This window comes from Echinops telfairi, unplaced genomic scaffold (assembly GCF_000313985.2).
Source record: "Echinops telfairi isolate 266 unplaced genomic scaffold, ASM31398v2 ScPeMD7_7468;HRSCAF=8506_0, whole genome shotgun sequence".
NCBI classification, from domain to species: domain Eukaryota; kingdom Metazoa; phylum Chordata; class Mammalia; order Afrosoricida; family Tenrecidae; genus Echinops; species Echinops telfairi.
The window spans coordinates 16,220,386-16,239,794 of NW_022111369.1; the positions used below are offsets into that span (position 1 = coordinate 16,220,386).

Below are 19,409 nucleotides of genomic sequence, written 5' to 3' on the forward strand. Positions count from 1 at the left end.
GGCTGCTCCAGCACCCAGGGCTGCATTAGGGTAGGTCCATGTGGCTTCTCCTCAGGGATGGCTCACAGGAAGTGAGTCTTGCCAGCTGAAGCAGGGACTGGCTAAGGCAGCCACACACTGGTCCGACCATCAGAAAGCAATAGACCAGTGAACTAGAAAGGTGAGGCTCACTGAGCCATTTATCTCTTTGCCCTTCAATTAATCCTAGATGTGTTTATCAGCCAGGTTGGCACAATAAACCTTAACTATCTCAGTATGAAAATTCCAGAACACTTCATTGTGCTCATGAGGAACTTGAACATGGATCAAGGGGCACTTGTGCAAACAGAACAAGGGAATAATTCATGATTTAAAATTAAGAAAGGTGTGTCTTAGAGTTGTTTTCTCTCACCATACTTGTTCAATCGGTATGCTGAACAAATCATCAGAGAAACTGGCTTATATGAAGAAGAGTGTGATAACAGGATTGGAGAAAGGCTTATTAATAACCTGCTGTATGCAGATGGCATAACCTTGGTTGCTGAAAGTGAGGAAGCCTCGAATCACTTGGTGAAGAATATCAAGGATTACAGTTTTCAGTGTGGATTTCAGCTCAACATAAGGGAGACCAAAATGCTCAGGACTGGACCAGTAGGTGACATCAGGATAAATGGATACAAGTTTGAAATTGTCAGAGATTTTGTCTTGCTTTGATCCACAACCAATGCTGATGGAGGCATCAATCAAGAGATCGAAAGACATATTGCATTAGGTACCTCTGCTGCCCAGCATCTCTTTAGACTATAAAGTTTCGAGTATAGAAGAGCAAGGATCTTATTTGATGACGAATGTGTGCCTTACTCAAGCATGGTATTCTCCATTGCATCATGTGCATGTGAAATTTGGACATTGAATAAAGAAAGACTGTAAAAGAATTGATGTATTTGAATTTTGGTGCTTGCAAAGAATGTAGAAAGTACTGTGGACTGCTAGTAGGACAAATGGATCTGTTTGAAGAAGTAAGGCCAGTGTTTCCTTAGAATCAAAGATGACAAGATTGCATCTTAAATTCTTTGGGCATATTGTCAAAAGAGACCAGTCCCTAAAGAAGGACATCATGCTTGGTAAAATGGAAGGGCAGAGGGAAATAGGCAAGAAGCCCTTCAACTACATTGATTGACAAAGTGGCTGCACTAATGAGCTCAGGCATAGGAATTATTATGCGAATGGCACAGGACCATGCAGTATTTCATTCTATTGTGCATAGGGTCACTGTGAGTTGGAGCTGACTCGATGGCACCTAGCAACAATATTGAATGGTGACTTCCAAGACAGAGAGACAAGAAGAGGAATGTCTATTCTCAAATTAAAACAAGAAGCACACCAGCCTGTGTGATCCATGGATTGGAAATAATAAAATCCAAGTGCAAAGGAGGGAATGGTAGCAAAGTTTAAATTATTAACACCTGGTTTGCAGAATGCTGTGGATGACAATGGAAGCCCTAAATCCATTTGCAGTGTCTACAGTGAATCCCTTTTCATTACAGTTCAGGCATGTGACAGCCTTATTGTCAGAGAGAGAGAATTGTAAATTTGACCATGGCATGCAATATCTTATCATTTGATCTCCCTCCACCCCCTAATTTTTAAGCTTTTTCAGTTAAAGAAAATGAGGAAATTCACACAGATTATACCTCTGTGAATCCCCTCTGACCGTAGACCAGGCATGCGATCAGCCGTGCTATCTCGCAGAACATATTGAAAGTGGTTTATTGCAGACGCAGTTGCCTTTAACTTTAGCACCTTATCATTTGATCTCTCTTAGGATCCATTTAAAATTTATTCTAGTTTTCAATATTCTCTGCTCTCATTTGGATTGAGGTTTTTTTATGCTTTATTATTGTTAGGGGTTTTTTTTTTAAGTGTTTTTCAGTATATGAAATCTGGGATCGGTCAATCTATAGAGACAGTAACTGAATTAATGGTTCCTTGTGGGTATGGCAAGGGAGGTTGGGGGAATTGGGGAGCTACTTTCGAGAAGCACAAGAATGAAGAAAATGTTCTAAAACTGATGGTGGTGTTTCACAACTCTTCTTGATCTGATTGAATTGCATGATAAATTGTATGACAAAAGCATCATATGCCAATAAAACTTAAACAATAAAACAAAGAACGCAAAACTCTTGGTGATAAGATTGTTTTAGGAAACACAGGCACATAGGAAAGACAGGTTTCTTATGTGCTGATTTGGCTCAAACAGGGCCACAAGTGTGCGGCCGGCACGGGACCGGGCGGTGTTTCACTCCGTTGTACATTAGGCTGCTGCGAGTCAGAAGCGAGTAGAGGCACCTGACAGCAGCCACGCGTGCTGATTCACGGAATAACCCTAGTGCCACAGAGCGAAGTGCCACGTTCAAGGGCTGGGGGAATCCTTAGAAAATGAAAGCAAGCCTGGGCTTCCAAGGGAGCACAGTTGATCCATTCTTTCTACGTTTTTCTTGTTGATGTTTGTTTGTTTGAGATGAATTTGTTTGTCACTAAGATTCCCAAGTAGATTTCAATTTTACTTTTCCTCCTTTCTTTTTAAGCCACTCACATAACTATTGAGGTTGGAGAGCTAAAGAATTTGAAGGGATTTTTGTTTTGATTTTAAGGAAACACATTACATATATTTATACAGCCCATCTTAAGAAAGGAAATCAACAATATCTTATTAAATCCTCCATCGATGAGGATGTGTTTTGTCCCCTGCCTCACCCCTGCCCTTTCCCTTTTCCACCCCTGTCCCCAGCCTCCTCATAGTCATCGGAGTCTCATCTATTGGTGTATAAACTCTGTTTCCATTGTTGCTCCCTGACGAAAAGGTAAAAGTTAATGACTGGGCTAGGAGATGCTATTTTCCCAGGTGCGATCCTAGGGAGGATGGCCAGCAATATGATTCCCTCCTGGGTAGTATTTGAATGTAATTACCTTCAGGGACTATACAAAATGCATCTCAATTCATTAACCTTGCTTACTTCGAGATGCGAAATTGATGCACTTATTCAAACAGGGTGTTTTTATGTACTCATCCTAGGCCATTTGTTGCAAAAGAAAATGTAATCTTTAGCAAGTAATTATAGGCAAAAAGGATATAACTAGAAAGTAAGGTTTTAAAATACAAGCACTACCGACTCCATTATCAACCTGTTCTGGCGGGGACCAAAGCCTGGGCTGGCACATTACCAGATAAAATGACTCCCTGGTGTGCTAAAGCTATATGGCCCACACTGGTTAGGTTTTCAGTACTCGTACTTTTGTGCCAGAGGGATGGATGGACAGCCTGATAAACAACTGACTTGGACAACAAGAACATTGTTTTCCAACAAAGTCACACTCCCTGTGGGAAAAAATTACAACTCTGTGAGTTTCACTTTATTCTTATATTATTTTGCACGTTATTCTGGAAAACGCAAAGAGAGGATAATAGAATCATTCATTTCATATTTTATGACCACACTTCTTTTAGGGTAGGTTTTCCAAGTCATGCCCACATGCTATCTTTTTTTGTAAGAGATACTTTTGTAATGAAGCCCCCTCACCCCTGTCATGAACGTCTAATACTTACTATTTGCCACATGCAGCTCATAGTTACTCTAACCCACAAACTGCAGATATTTCAGGTTTATTGAAAAATATAGCTTAACTATTGTTTTTCAGGATAGCTTAAGCTGGAATCTGAATAGCTTCGTCTAGCACTGCCTTTGTCTCGTCCCTCTCAGGTTGCTCCTGGAGTCTACCGGAGCACGAAGAAGCCTTCCACCTGAGAAATAAGTGCTTCACGGTTGAGTGAATGCTGGAAAGAGCAGGCAAACTTGTCATGATCCACATAGCCTTTCCAACCTGGCTTTTCCATTTCCAAACTACTCCCTTACGTTTTTCACTTGCTTTTTCTTCCTCAAAGGTGAGATCTTTCCTCTGATGTTCATATGTTTCCAATACAGTAAACTGGAAGAGCCCAATGCTCTGTGACAGCTGTTGAAACTTGCCACCTTCCACTTTTATACCAGAGAACAAGATCTCTTGAGTGAGAAAGGGTGACAGTATTTTCCCCACTTTTCTCCATTGATGATGGTAAAAATTGGGGTCTCAAAACTAGGATCACCTACATATTATTTCCTTTATTGATACCTGTTGTACCCATGAGCCCTGGAGGCTCAGTGGGTTTTGTACAGCCACATTGACTTCATAACAGTGTTTTTTGTTTTTTTTTTTGTGTACCTAGCCCTGAGTAGAGACAATGTGTGTGGTTTACCTGGACCAGAATAGAGGCAGCCATCCACTCCCTGTAGCAGGTATCCAAAGCAGGGTTATGATGTTGCAGAACACCATGGGCATAAATCTTGCTATGTTGGGGAAAACCATGATTCAACAATATACTCTTTACCAAAGTGCTATTATATGAGGGATTACTTCTTTCCAAGTTTCAGATTCTTCATTTATGCTGGCCCTAAATGTGTTGTCCCTAAGCTTATCTCCCTTCTTACCTGATGAGCCTTTCCTGCCGAGAAGCCTCAGAATTCCTCTCCCTATAGTACCCTGACCCAGAAGCCTCAGAATTCTTCTCCCCATAGCACCCTGCCCCATCACTCACTGCCATCCAGCCAATCCCCACTCAGGGATACTCTGTAAGACAGAATGGGTCTGCTTCTTAGGGTTTTCAGAACGGTCAATCGTTACAGGGAGTGGTCAGCCCCATCGATCTCCCTCTGAGGAGTGGGTTGATGTGAAGCACCAGCCTTGTGATGATTAATTCTACTCTTGACCCGTTAAACCGTGAGGGCTCCTCAGCCCTGAAACGTGCACTACCCACTAGTGAGACTTTCACAGCTAGAGGAAACCAGCTGTAGAGCTGGGATAATTGCCTAACTCTGGGATAATCACACAAGTCACCTCTGTTTCACCTTGAATGCCTGTTTGCAGGCCCAGACACAATGAAAATAGTAACAAAATACAAGGATAACAGTGTCAGACTGGGTGGTAGGCACATCACCCACATTCTCTATAATGCCCACAATAGTCCTGCAGGCATTTACAAAGGTGAACAGGAGGCCGTTTCTCCTCCAAGACTTCCAGACAAAGACTACGTAACTTGGTCAAGGCCATACTACTAGGAATTGGCAGTGCTGGGCCCATACCCAGGATGTCTGGTTCCAGCCCTGTGCTTTTTCTTCTAAACCACTCTGAGGCTGAAAACTACGGAACTGTTTTCTTAGGGGGGAAAATGCACATTAATTCGAAAAAGAGATTTTCCCCTTCTAGCTAATCAAGAACCACAGGGTTGGTGCCTTGAATGGCCTCAATCAAGTATCATTACAACTTTCAAACCACTGGCTGATTGGGGTTTTCTGCTTTGGGTTTAAAAATATTCAAAATTACTCTCCTGAACATAGGATTTAGTTCCTTTGACCTCTTCCCCTTTCCCTTTTTTTCATAGCGTGCCCAGCCAGCTCTGCCTCTTACGTCTGTTTCCAAGAGAGGGAGCTGGTATTGCGGTTTTCATCTTCCAGGGACAAATAAAGGCAAGATCTCTGTCACTGGTTTGCCCTGTGACACAGAGGGACAGATCTTTTAGCAGAAATGACGCCCAGATTTGACCTTACATATGTTCATGTCCTTTGCCATCCACTCCCCTTTGCAGGTATCCAAGGAAGGGCTATGAAGCTGCAAAACTTCACGAGCATAAATATTGATTTGTTGAAAGAACGATGATCCAACAACATGCCCATCACCAACGTGTTACATGACGGCTTCTTTCTTTGCAAGTTTCAGTTGTATAGAATGACTGATTCGAATGGAAAGGATCTGGTTGAGAACAAGGCCAAGGTGCACAACCAGAGACCTCACGCAGGAGGTCTACCTCGGCCCTCATGAGTCACTCACAGTAGAATCTTCCCAAGACTCAGAGGACCAAGGCGAGAAGGTTTTCTTCCAGGTCACTCTAACTGCGGCATTCAAGGGTCTGCAGATTTCTTTTCTGACTGCTGCTCGCTCACTTCAGTGGCACTGCACCTGTGCTGCTCAGACAATATCCCCCTAATACACTCAACCTGCTCCCACCAGTCTCGAATGGTGAGTGCCTGGTCGTTTCTCTTTTACGCACATCTGACTTGTCAGTGGGAGTTCAGAGTGGGTCTTCCTTCGACTGCAAGCCGTGCTCCATTGTCTCCATCCCCGGCAGCACTGCTGGAGCCGTGGCTGCTAGCCCAAAGTTTAGTAGTTCAAACTTTCCCCCTGCTGTGTTGGGAAAAGATGTGGAGTCTGCTTCCATGACTGTTAAAAGCCTTGGGAATACACTGGGAGATGTTTTCCCCTGCCCATAGAGTTACTATGGGTCGAAATGGGCTCAGTGACAATTTTTGTGGTGGTTGTTTGTTTCTTTGTTTGCCATTATTGACTAGCTCAGAGAAACTTCCGCAAAATTCCTTTCTTCTTACTGCATACAGTGCCCAGGGCATTCCAACCCTTTAAAGACGTGTAAAGGAATATTTCAACACAACCCAGTCTCGACCTTCTGGGGAAGGAAGGAAGAATTCCCTCTTAGTTTTTCATCGATATGGAGATGTCCATGATGGTGGAAAACTGCTTGCAGCCCTGCCCTTCCCTTCAGGTCACTACTGCCTCCCCGTGGTCCCCCGGGTGGATCACACAGTTATCAAGAACACCACACCCTCAAATCAACTCCCTCTGGTGAAGACCAACCCTACTGACATGCTGACAGTGCTGAGGCCACCAGGAAGGAGCAGAATATCAGCCTTGAATGTATTATGCCATTCTTGTATTTGTATCTCAGCGCTGCCAAATGATAAAGCACACAAAATGGGGGAAAATGGTTTGACACTGTAATTATTACATCCTTTCCTGTATGGACATCTCTTTATGGATTTTTTTTCACAATTAAATGACCTGGCATGCTAAATTTCCCATGAAGAACCTGGGACATAATCGGGTCTTAATTAAATGGGCGTTATTTTCCTTTGAAGGGAAGCTACAAGCACTTGATAAACTCTGTGAATACATTCTGTAGCCAAAAGGATAAAGATAATTTCACTCATGTTCAGCAGGGGAAATATCATGATTAGTCTCTTTCAGCCAAATGTTCTCTACTGCAATGGAAATGATGCCATTTTGATATAAAAGCAAAGCAAAATCCAACACTGTGTGGTCCTAAATACTGTAAAGCTGCTAATGATGGAATTTTCCCCAAACTGTAGAATAGTTAATTCTATTCTTAAAAAAAAAGAAAAAGAGGCCTAAAAACACAAAGATTCACCTGATTTTTTCATTGTGTTATGACAGAGTTCAACCCATAAATTATTTCTTATCTTTTAGCTAAACCTTCAAGTAAAAATCATTATGAGTGTGGGAGAGAATTCTTAGTTTGAATACCATGTTGTGTTAGTTACATTTTTTTTCTTTTAAAAGCTCTTTCAATTTGCTTTAAATTGTTTTCTTAGCAATTTTGTCATAAGGAGGAGTCAGTGGGGGTGGAAGTGCTAGTTGAGGATAATCTTCCAAGAAAAATTATCCAAAATACTGCACAAGGATAATGCAAATACAATCGCATTTGAGAGGTAAGATGTAAAAGTGGTAGGCTACACAATTGAAATTGCGCGGAGTAAGATCCCACTGACGAAAGGCTGCGCATACAAACGATTCTTCTCACAGATTGATTTCCGTCGGAAATGTCACCTGTATTCTTCCCACCACCTTAACAACCAAAACGAACAGAGACAAAGTCTCTGGAAAGAAAGATGCCCAGCCTAACAAAAAAGACCATGAATTCAAACACCTTGCTTTAGAAAAATATCTAAACAGATAGGCTGATGAATAGAAGTTCCAGGAATATTGTGGGTATCTCTCTTCTGCAGCTAATTTGTACTGTACGCACATGCAGAGCTCATGTTGAAGCAAAGTGGGTTACCATGGTGACACAGCACCCCTTGTCAATGTAGTCTGTGATATCTATTTAGTTTAGGTGTTAACTGTTTAGTTGAAAACCAAGGAGCATCATGGGAGCTAGAGAGGGGTGGAATTGCCTCTCTGGGTTTATTTTCACCCTGGAAATATGATTGGCTTCTTTTTCTTCTACATGAGATCCTTTTCCTTTCCCTTGGGGCTATGTAGATGATCTTTGCTCTTATTTACCTCTGATCCCGTAGCTTCGAATATAATGAAGAAACCAACACACCCGATTCTCTGTTAGGGCAGGACAAAAGTTTCACATACAAAACAAGTAAATTCATTTTTAGAGAATTTCCTTGTTAGTTCTCATTAGAAGTGGCATTTTCAAAATAAATCCCTAATATTAGAGCTTGTTGATCTCTCTAATTTTAGTATTTTCCCTCCCACGCCCAGTCACGAGTGTTACATTGTAGAGTCATGCTCCCTGAGTGAACCACAGGGAGCTGTTTAACTGAAAAAATGGTACACAAATAATATGAGGAAATTAACAGGAATACACTTATTCCTATCTTTTAAAGGACTTTTAAAAAAACAACAATCCATTCTCTGTTAAGAATTCTTTCAATATTCATAAATGCAAATGATACACATAAGACACTTTCTCTGTGAATTCATGGGTAGGTACTTGCTTAATTGTTGGACCCTAAGAAACGATTTCTCCGGCTGATGTAAAGACGCTGGTCTTCACTAGACATTTCTCTCTCCTTCGTTTCTCTGAGAACACCTGGTCAAGCGAACATGTATGGGCACGACAGGGCGCCGAAGGAACCTCATAAGATCCTGATCAGAGATAAATGTCACAGACAAGAAATGAGAGCATATAATAGAAAAGTCTTCCCATTTGAGATTTACTTCACTTGTCCACAGCGTTGGTCAATTTAGCACTTGATTCCTGTCCTTTGTCCCTGTCTTTGTGGTATTCAACACCTCACAGTCTCTCAATCCTGTTATCCTCTATTACACGGTGTTTAGTTTCAGCAACTCATCACAATAGCCTGTGAAACTCCCTTCATCCAGAACTGTTTTACCACTAACATCTCAAAGGCTGATGCATTTTTGGTATGACTAACTTATTTTCTCCTTTCCCCTGAAAATGCCTTTTACCTTCATTGGAATTGCATAATGTTAATGACCTGTTTATGATATGTTCTATAGGCTAATTGCCTAGTGGAATCTTCTCACCATCCTTGTGAGACAGCTTAGTGAATAAAGAACTATGTTTTCTTTATTCCTTTCTTTCTTTTTGAAGTTAGATGATAGCTTTTATTAACAATTGTAGAAATGTAGGAAGGCCTAGGTGTTGTGCACAAACTCACAATCCTACAAAATATGTATATTAGTGGCACATTTTGATGACAATGGGACAAGAAATAAGTTATTTCCTACATGCAATCTTAAGCCAAAAGATCCCAAATAGAAGTGTCCCCCTGCAGTGCTTGAGAAGCAGGGAGATTGTGAACATTGCGTGCTGTCCTCCGTCCCAGCTCTTAGGAGATCATCTGTTTTTTTTCTCTGCTGTCTTCTCCTCTGCTGTCTGCTACAGCTTGTGCTTGGAAGCTGAAGTTAAGATCCTTCAGAAATGCACTCTGGATGCCATCCTTAGACTCATGCAAGAAATGAGCTGCAATCCCATATAAAAGAGGCACTCTATTATCCTTTGGTTCTTCAAATAAGTTCAACTCATGGAGGAGAAATCGTCTGTTCAATGGAACTACAGGTTGACCAGATTGTGCTACAGGGACAGATGATACATCATTTACTTATACTTTACATATACTTATGTTTGTTGAATTTCAAATGCTCCTGAATTAACTCACTAATTAGACAGTTTTCATGAGACACTGGTGGTCAAGGTTCACGTTCAGCCTCACCTATGGCTTTAAAATCCTCAGCTCAGTTTTTTGCTTTTAAATGGCCGATACACCTTCCCCCACCCCACTCCCACTAAGGTGTTCTTTACAACACCCTTCAGCTCCGTGACAGTGGGCATTTTCCAAAAGGCCGCAGGAGGCGCACCGCTAGAGAACTAGACGTCCTTCATGCTAAGTAGTTTCTTAAATATCTGAATCAGATCTGTTGGGTCTTACAGTGAGGCCTCCTAAATACACACACACCTATACCCATGCACACCCACATTTCTAATCCCTTTACTTTCAGGAAGCATACTTGGTTCAATGTAGCTAATAAGACATCAGTTTCACTGTGGTAAAATAAATGTACTAGACACACAAAAATACGCTCCTTAATTTAGCTGTTTCCTATAGGGGAACTTGTCTAATAAGTATTATTTCTCCTACCATTTAGGCTGTTTGAAAATTCATTGGCTCAAATTAATTTTGCAATTACCTTCTGATCACTCTTTTCATTGCTGATTCTGAATTAAAATTCTATGCTGGCTGTTGCCTTGTATTTTTAAAACTGCAAGAGGTATGAATTCCCCTTGTATATTGTTATTGTAATAGTAATTATAATATACACTATCAACAGAATGTCAGCAGTATCCCAGGAATTGTATTGAGCAAAGGGTTTGACAAGGTTCCTGTCTTGGGGATTATGTAAAAGACATTCTGGTAGAATTCAATTAACATATGGCTTAGTTTAGTGTGGCTGAACTTGAATATTGATTGAGTTCTTAGGTTTGAAGTAACATTATGATCCAGTAAGCAACATAAACTCTATACATTTTCGGATGTTTGTCTGAATCATCTCAATATTTTGAATAAAGTGTCAACCCCCGCAAAAAAGTGCCAGTTTACCATTTTATTTCTTGACATTGAAATAACTAGATAGCTAGACTCAAATTAATTGTGGGACAGGAGAGTGACCACTTATCATTTAATGTCTCTATTCTTTGTCCAAATATGTGACTCTGCTCTAAGTATGTGACATTACATTTTTTTTATCATTCTTAAGTGATATAGATGCCCAGGATTAACCTCTTCTTTGTTGAAAGCTGAAATGTGAACGAAACAGAATGGAAAGATTCAAAAAGTCGAAGAGGCTGAACCTGAAAAATTTGTGGTAGATAAAGTGCTGAGCCAACTTATGAGTGGGAAGGTGGAATAGTTCGTAAGTTGGAAGGGATTTACAAGTGATAATACTTGGGAGCCAGAAGAAAATTTTGATTGTCCACAAATCATTGTAGCATTTCTTAATACTCAAAGAAGATGGCAAAGAAAAATATGGTACACAAAGAGAGTCTTTATCTGACAGTGAATCTGATGACAGCAAATCAAAGGAAAAAATAAAAACCAGATACTGCTGACAAACCAAGTGGCTTTCCCCGGGGGCTTGATCCTGGATGAATAACTGATGCCACAGACATCAGTGGGGAGTAACGTTTCTCATGAAATGAAAAGAATCAGATGAGGCCGACTTGGAGCTGGCAAAAAAGGGCAAATACAAAATGTCTTCAAATTGTAATTGGGTTTTATGCATATATAATCTTCTGTGTGTGTGTGTGTGTGTGTGCGTATTTAAATGTGGATCTTGGTTTTAAAAAAACATATTAGTCTGAATAATAACAACATTCTAATGGAAATCAAGTTTTATAGGTTTGTTCTGAGGTAGTATTAGAGGACTTGTTGGGGTTATTTTGTTGTGGCTATTTGTTGTTGTTTGTTGCATAAATAGCTCTGATGACTTTGAACAAATAAAGTTCTTGTAGTCGCTTCATTTACCAGAAGGAACATTTGATACCATGATATACTATATCCTTTGCATTAGAGAATAGCTTTACTGAGTACGGGGGAATTTTACTTAGTCATTGTGCATCAGAATTCGTGTTTACCCGGTGGTGTATGCCTAAGGACCATTCTGGGGGTTTTTGTTGTTGTTCTTTGCTTTTTTGTATGTGTACAGATAAATACTTATGTAGATTATATTTTATTTTACATTCACACAAAACAAAACTATTCTAAACAAAAATGATGTTTAAAAACCTTTATAGTCTCTATATTGTTTCAGGGATTCTATTTTTCTGGGCAACTCAAGAAATAGATTACTTCAAATAAAATTTTAAAAAAAGTAAGCCATAAACTTTCAAATTACATAAGTTAGCCAGTAATTAATTGTATAATTTAATAAATCTGTATCAAAATTCATACCTATCAAATTATATTTTATCTGGAGAACTCCATGTATCTAGTGTACTTTTGTGTCATTGTGTTTAATCCAGATGGAATACACAGAAATCAGATCGACTATATCTGTAGTAAGACATGATTGAGAAACTCAATATCCGCAGCTACAACCAGACAGAAGGCTGACTGTAAAACAGAACAGATCATGAATTGCTCATCTATAAGTTCCGATTGAAGCTGAAGACAATGCAAACAAGTCCACGAGAGTCAAATGTGACACTGAAACTATCCCACCTGAATTTCAAGAATATCTCAAGAATGAATTTGAGGCATTGGAGACACTAATGACAAATCTATAACTTATCAAGTATTCATGTGGGAGGATGGGGGCGCAAGAAATGGGGAGCTGATATCAGGGGCTCAAGTAGGAAGAGAATGCTTTGAAAATGATGATGGCAGCATATGTGCAAACGTGCATGACACACTGGATGAATGTATGGATTATGATGAGATGTAAGAGCCCCAATAAATGTATTTACTACTACTAATAAAAAGAAAACACTAATGACAGAGGACCCGATGAGCTGTGGGAAGATATGGAAAAATCATTCATAAAGAAAACAAAAGATCATTAAAACAACAAGGAAGAAAGGAAAGATCAAAGTGGATGTCAGAAGAGACTCAGAAACTTGTTTTTAATCATAGAAATGTAAAGCAAGTGGAAGAAATGATAGAATAGAAAATTTCAAAGCACAGCTGGAGGATCCAAAGCCAACTCTGTTGAGGACGAAGTTGCATCTGACCCAAACCATGGTATTTTCAATTGCATCCTATGCATGTAACAGTTGGACATTGAAAAAAGAAGCCTCAAGAAGAATCTATGCATAGGAATTGTGTTCCTGGTGAAGAATATTGGAAATCTCATGGACTGCTAAAAGGAAAATCTCTCTTGGATGAAGTATGACCAGACTGCTCCTTATAGACAAGGAAGGCAGGACTGCATCTGACTTAATTTTGACAGGGTATGAGAAGGGGCCAGTCTTTGGAGAAAGCCATCATTACTTGGTAACATTAGACGGGCAGTGAAAGAGAGAAAGTCCCTTAAGGACATGGACTGACACTGTCACTGCAGCCATGGGCTCAGACAGAGGAATAATTGTGAGGATGGAGCAGGACCCAATGGTGTTTCTTTTTGTGGTGCACTAGGTTGCTCTGGGTTGGAACTGACTTGATGGCACCCAAAGACGATGACATCCCCTGCCACAATCAAATTTTTAATGTTATCTAACTGATAGCAAGTCTAGTTGCAACTCTCAATTATGGTCAGAGGGAATTCACCATTAATCCATGTTGAAACAGTGCAAATGGATTTTGGGCTTCCACTGTCATTCCTAGACTTTGGCAAATCAGGTGTTCACAATTTAAGTTCTGTTACCATTCCCTTCTTTGGATTTGGATTATCTTATCTGACATCCTTGGATCACACAGGCTGGTGCACTGTTTCCATGTGGACTTAGCTGATAGCCTCATGTAGATGGCTGCTTGTTTTAAGACAAGCCTTGAAGACACCAGACACTATTATTTCTAATCGCCAGGCACTATTTGATTTGTTCATCACAGTTCACCCATATCTTCAGTGATCTTTCTGTGAGGGTGAATATCAAGTAGAGACATTTCAAAAGATTTAATTGTTCTTAGGCTATGGCTATGATTTAGCATGAGCCTCAAATCCATTTATATATACGTGTGTGTGTATGGTTTATATATATGTCTCTGGTTTACTTTAGCTATCCCATTCTGTCATTGTCGTCAAGTCAATGCAGACTCAGCGACCCTTTTGGAAAGGGAAGAATGGCCCCGTGGGTTTTGGAGGCTGTAACTCTTTATGGCAGTACGAAACCCTGTCTTTTTCCCCTGGAGGCGCTGGTGGTTCTGAGCTTTCAGATTGCAGCCCAATGCGCAACTACTGCTCTACCAGGGCTCCTTTATTTAGAAATAGGACTATCATTTTATAATGGAGAACTTTATAAATAACTTCCTGAGCCTTAAGCTAATTTTATCAATAGTATCTTTAATGTAACAAGTAGTTATTCTTTATTGATGTATATAATTCCATTTTATGAACATACACACACATTAAATTGTTTACCTATTCTCTTGTTATTTAACATAAGGGCTGTTTATAGTTTGGCTATTAAGATAAACATTTTTGCACTTTTTTATGTGTTAGTCATATCCACGAATGACTCTTGATCAAATACTCAGAAATGGTATTACTGGATCATGCAATAGGCATGTGTTAACTTCCTTTTATAATGTTGACAATATCAATGGTTTGACTACCTGTGCTTTCTTCAGTGATCTAGCAGAGTTCCACTAGTTTCCCACATCATCAACATTTGACCTTGACAGATTTTAATGTTTCAGCTAATCTTGTGAATGTATAGTACTGTGAACTTTTCTACCTAATTTTTCATCAGTTAGTGAAACTTCTAAAGAAAATTGCAGAGTTCCTAAGGTTGCTCTGAAAATGTCAATTTTACCAACTCTTACAATCTTAAAGCCATAAGAGACTCCTACACATATTAATTACCATATTTTTATGTACAGAGTAAACATATGATACATTTTTAAGTTAAGTTTTCCTTCTCTCTAAGGTATTTTTGTAAGCATACTTTGGTAATATTTTTTACTTGTTGCTGTTATATTGGGAGGGAGGATGCAATTATTAAAAATAGAATATAATTCATTTTCTGGTAAAATATATTAATGAGTTCAATGACAGTTGACAAGCTAAATTTGGTCAAAATGAGTAAAATACTTACTAAGTATTTACTTAATAAATCAGATCAGAAAAATATTTGCTAAATTCTTTACAAGTGGTGATTCATTTAAGGTTTCTTATGTTTTGTATATCTAATGACCATTGTTTCCAAACCTTCTACATATGTGGTTACTTTTGGCCTCTAATAACATACAGATTTTATTACCTGCTCCAGGTGCATCTTCTTGAAAAAGTAAATCCATAGTATCTAGATCTTGAAGTATTTTCCCTGAGAACTGAACTACAAGTGAAGCAAAATCACATTATTTCCTGCCATGTTTACATTTCAAGTAATTTCATTAAGAAAATTTTATCTTTCCTTCAAAATGGCGAAATTAAAATATAATTGTTTTCCTGTTATAATTGTTTCTAGATAAGACAACTGCCAAGTCTTCAGTGGGTCTTTGTGTCTTTTCCTGCTGGTCTCTCTTCCTGCTGACGGAGCAGGCTGACCTTTCCAGATGCATACAAATCTCAGCTTTTAAAATTGGGGTTTGGATATCAAGGTGTCTTCTGTGTAGGATCAGAGGCAAACAGAATTCTTGGAGGAAGGTTAATATACGTCACTGCAGGCACTGTGCAATTTCTTTATTCAAGTCTCCTGCCAATTGCCTTTGGTCAACAAATGCTCTGCAGGGAAGAGCAATATAACAGTGAATGAATGCTTCTAAAGCATTTTCGTAAGAATCCATAGGGAATGATTTCCACCTGCAGTTTAACCAATTACAGAGAATCCAGTAGAAGGGAAATACAGAGAAGCACAGAAAACAGCTTCCTTGGTATGTAATGTTGTTCTGTTCAATACAGACATGTAAAATACCACACTCAATAGGATGAACAATATTTTTTCAACAAATTATGTTGGAAAGATTATATAGTCACATGGGGAGAGAATGAAGTCATATCCTTACCTCCCAACATATATAGAAAGAAGTCACCCAATGTGGATCAATGACCTAAATGTAAGAGCTAAAAGTATACATTCTAAAAAAAAACAAAACACCCCAAACCCCAGGTATCTTAAGTGTGAATCTTAGATAAGACAGTGGTTTATAAAATATGATACCAATTGCTAACAACATCTGTGCTTCAAATAATATTATCCAAAAAGTTAAAAACTATCCTGCAGAATAGAAGAAAATATTTGCAAATAGATACCAAACAAGTAGTATCCACAACATATGCAACACCCGCACCATTCAACAGGAAGACAAATGCCACATTAGATGCAATGCTTTGTAGTACATTTGCCTGCAGTTATAGTTGTTTTCATGTGCCATTGAGCTGGTTACCTCCCTTAGCTACCTCGTATACAAAAGAATAAAACAATGTCCAGTCCGCACCATACTCACACTTCTATGTTTGAGCTCATTGTTGTCGTCTCTGTGTTAATCTATGTTGTGGAGGATCTCTTTTTCACATACCCTCTACTTTACCAAGTGTGCTGTCCATCTACAGGGACTGGCACCTCCTGATAATACATCCAAATAACATGAGACAAACTCTCACCATCCTTGCTTTGAAGAGGCATCCTGACTGTATTTTTTGCAACACATATTTGTTCTTCTGGCAGTCCATGTTATATTTAATATTATTTGCCTCCACTATAATTTAAAGGCAGCAATCCTTCTTTGGCATTCCTTATTCATTGTACAGCTTTCACATATTGTGTTTCTAAATCATATAAAAAATAAGGACTATTTTAAGATATTTGATGTCTATAGGTTGTTTTCTATGACAAAAAGGTAAAAGAAAAGCTCGTGCATATTGTGTTTAAAATGATTGGTTATCCAAATTATTAATACATTTTAAATGTTATTTCCTTTTCTTATTTTTCAAGGGTGAGGTATAAAATTCAAAAACAAAATCAGATATAAAGGCTTTCTCTAGAAACTTTAGCATAAAATGATCATTAAATTTAAATTCCTAATTCTTTTCCTTTCCTACTCCTCCAAAATATAAATCAGCTCAAGAGATTGATTTTACCTAGTTGCACTGGGAACATTAATCAAGAGAATCAGGGAGAAAAGGAAATGCTTCTGAACAGATTTATAAGCAAAGTGAACATTCCTTGTAATTATTCTAAATTCCAAGATTACCCAAAGAGCATATACTAAGAATGTAACTAGTGTTAAAGCTAGCACGCTTATTTTAGTTTTATTTCTCTGTAGTAGTATTGCTAGATGGCATCGAGTGGGCTCCGATGCACAGTCGACGGAGACACGAACTAACCCTGCGTCATCCTCATCACTGGTACGCGTGAGCCCACAGTGGCAGCCACTGTGTGAGTCCATTTCCTCAAGAGGCTTCCTCTTTTTCCGTAGCTTATATAGTTTAACCATTTTATTAGGAGTTCTTACAGATATCATAACAATCCATTATTAAATTATATTAAGCTTAATGGTGCAATTGCTGCCACCATCATTTTCAAAACATTGTCTTTCTTCTTGAACTCTTTGATATCAGCTCCCCTTAATCCCCTCCCTCCCACACACTACCCTCCAGGAACCTTTATTATTATATTACATATTGTTCTTATTATTATTGCTGTATCTTACACCATCCCATTTATCTGTTCACTCACAATTCTGTTATTCATTCCCCTCGAGTGGGGTTACACAGTCATCATTGCTATTGGTTCCCCTTCCCATCACCTCTTCCTGTACCTCCAGGGAATCATTACTTCCATTACTATTTCTGAAGGTTTTATCTATCTTGGATTTCACGTATTGAATTATCTTAATTATACCAATGAACATACACAGCTCTAACCAGCTTAATGAGGTAAAACTAGGACCATAATACTGAGGGGAGGATTTATTAAAGAACTAGAGGATAGTTATGTGTTTCATCTGTGCTATACTGCACTATGCATGTATTGACCCTTTTGCATGAGGGACTGTCCAATTATCTTACAGGTGGGTTTTGGGTCTCCACTTTGTCTACGCTTCTTCTCGTCAATTTGATGACATGTTTTTGAACTTCTGATACCTATTCCCATTGATTCCTCATGATCGAACAGACTGGTGTGTTTCTTCTATGTGGGCTTTGCTGCTTTCCTGCTAGATGGTTGTGTGTTTAACTACAAGCCTTTAAGACCCCAAATGCTATTTCTTTTAATAGCCAGTAACCATCATCTTTCTTCACCACATTTGCTTATTCAACCATCTTGTCTTCAGTGATCATGTCAGGAAAGTGAGTATCATACAGTGCCACATTATTAGAACAAACAACAAATAATGTTGAGGTAAGAGTGAAGTAAATTCCTGCCTTTCTTCTTGTCCACATAGGATGTCCTTGTCCAGATACTGGTCTCTCCTGGTAGCATATCCAAAATAATTGAGACAAAGTCTTGCTGTCCTCTCTCATAAGGAGCAGTCTAGTTATACTTCTTTCAAGATGTCTGTTTTTTCAGTTGGCAGCTGATGTACTTTCAATATTCTTCATATTTTGGACAGCACCATAATTCAAATGTATCAATTCTTCTTGGGTCTTCTTTATTCAATGTCCAACTTTCACATGCATATGGGCCTATTGAAAATACTTTGGCTTGGGCCATGCACATCTTAGTCTTCAAAGTGACATTCTTGCTCATCAACACCTTAAAGAGGTCTTATGCGCCAGAATTATCCAATACTATGATTTGTTTGATCTCTTGACCACTACTTTCATGAGCATTGATTTTGGATCCAAGCAAGAGGGAATCGACAACTTCAATCTTTTCTCCATTTATCATGATGGTATTTATTAGTGCAGTTGTGAGGATTTTTGTTTTCTTTGCATTAAGTTGCAATCCATATTAAAGGCTGCATATATCTCTGTATATTTTCTATCTTCTTTTGATGTTTCCTGCATCCTTCACTATTTTCCCCAGAAACTCTTTGAGTATTGCAATTTGAGACTCAATTTTCCCCTTCAGTTTCTTTCATTTTGCATATGCCGAGAATGCTATTCCTTTTTGGTTTTCTAACTCAAAGTCTTTGTACATTTCATTATAATAATTTACTTTGTCTCCTCATGCTGACCTTTGAAATTTTCTGTTCAGCTTTATCATTCCATCGTTTTCCCCATTTACTTGAACTATTTGTAGTATAAAAGCAGAGGGGTGGAGTCTAACCTGCCAATTAGGTGGCAGTCAATTAGGTACTATTTCCTTATGGGTGTGACCTTCTCATAAGGAGGGCCTGGAAACATCCCTCCCCCCCATCTCTGCCTTCAACTTCCTGCCAGCAAGCCACTCTGAGACCTGCTTGAGCACTGGCGATGCATCCACCATCATTCTATCCACGAGACTTTGCACTGACTGGCCTGTGATCTCCCTGAATTCTGCATCATTTCATGTGGCTGCATGAGTTTGAAGAGGGACTTGTGGACTAGTATTGGACTCATAAACATGAGGTGGACTTGGCTAGGATATTTTATTGATGCTTATTTACTTCTTTTTAAAAAAATCATTTTATTAGGGGCTCATACAACTCTTATCACAATCCATACATACATCAATTGTGTAAAGCGCATTT

At 39.0% G+C, this 19,409-nt stretch overlaps 1 pseudogene; it reads right to left on the minus strand.

Annotated features, from left to right (window-relative positions):
* Positions 1 to 9,470: 9,470 nt before the first annotated feature.
* On the minus strand, positions 9,471 to 9,973 carry LOC105978686 (annotated as a pseudogene).
* Positions 9,974 to 19,409: the final 9,436 nt, after the last annotated feature.